The sequence below is a fragment of the Ambystoma mexicanum genome, chromosome 12 (genome assembly GCF_040938575.1).
Source record: "Ambystoma mexicanum isolate Mex_15411 chromosome 12, UKY_AmexF1_1, whole genome shotgun sequence".
Taxonomy (NCBI): Eukaryota; Metazoa; Chordata; class Amphibia; order Caudata; family Ambystomatidae; genus Ambystoma; species Ambystoma mexicanum.
Window position 1 is genome coordinate 560,235,130 of NC_090936.1, and position 1,533 is coordinate 560,236,662.

Below are 1,533 nucleotides of genomic sequence, written 5' to 3' on the forward strand. Positions count from 1 at the left end.
AAAACATGTGAACATGGCCAATTTTCCCTCAATGGATGAAGGAAACAAGAGGCAGAGGAGATCTGTACAATCACAAGAGGGAGAGAACAACAACAACAATAACATCCTAACAAGAATAAAGAGACAAGGAGAACCCCTGACAGGAAACTACCTGTAGGGAAGGTCGGAAACAGCACTCACTTCCATTACACCATAACATAGATTATTCAGCAGGGCTGCAATGTTCTTCTCGTCAATAATACACCCAGGACTACAAGCATATGCGAATTCGAAATGGCTCCAGATCACCCGATGGGAACTAATGATGACGATTAATTCAACAGTAAACTGATTCAATGCCCTAAAAGAGGAGCTGTGAGCAGTAAGAATGGTAGCACTGCAGAACAGATATGTACTGGATCTTCTCACAGCAATGGAAGGAGCAGTTTGTGCAAAAATAGGACAATCATGCTGCACATTTATTCCTGCTAACGATGCAGATAATGGAACACTTACTGAAGCAGTATCACAACTGGCCCAGATGCACTCCAAAATGATGGAAGAAAGTAAAGGATGTAAAGAAGGATAATAGCTGGTTTTCATTGTTATGGTCATGGATGCCATCATGGCTGTCAGACGGGCTGAAGGTAATAGTTGGATGCATAATACTGGCTGCAGCAGTATTGATTGTAATAAGGTTCTGGAAGGCCAGGAAGGCACGCACTACAGACGAAATGATCAGAATGGTTGGCATGCACCCCTTGATGGCAACTGATGATGACCAGCACACCGACGTGATAATAAAGGAAAGAGAGAAACTGCGCAAACAGATCATCACCGATCACTTAGACCCACCATCTGTAAAGCTGGAGAACCCAAGAAACCCGAGGAGCTATGTTGGAAGATGGGTATACTGCAAACCGGGAGGGAGCTGTGTTTATATGTACTGGTCATTTGAAGACCATGTCAACCACTATGGACACCTGGGTGGAATAACTAAAATATGGAGAGTAAGAGGAGATAAAGAGAATGATATGTTTGTGGTCGACATGTCGACCAGAGGGGGGACTGAAGTGGGAGAATGGGAGAAAAAGCTCCCCCCAATCTCCTCGCGACCATGGCCTAGAGGATGGCATCCACCACGAGATGAGTTCATCTATCTACCAGATGACAAAATACCCTGGTTCAAGAACATAAGGATATGCCCACCAGCCTGTCCTACTCAAGCCGACACCTGCGGCATGGATGAACTCGACTAAGACTTTAACAACGAGCACCCACATCGTTAGAGATGCCATAATGACCCAGCCAACTGCCAAGAACACACGTGCCACCATGCACACTGGTCACTCACGCACCAGCCTACACGAAGAATATATTCAGTGCTATGACGTAGGTGACGGTTACACCCACTGACGCGCATCTTTATTATTTTTCACATAGGCCCCTTTATAGTAATGCAGAAACGCAAGACGCCTAAAGCACTCGCATATACGCTTGCTGACGCCTCTCCCACCCCTCGCATCGTGATGAGAATATAATGAAGACGTAATA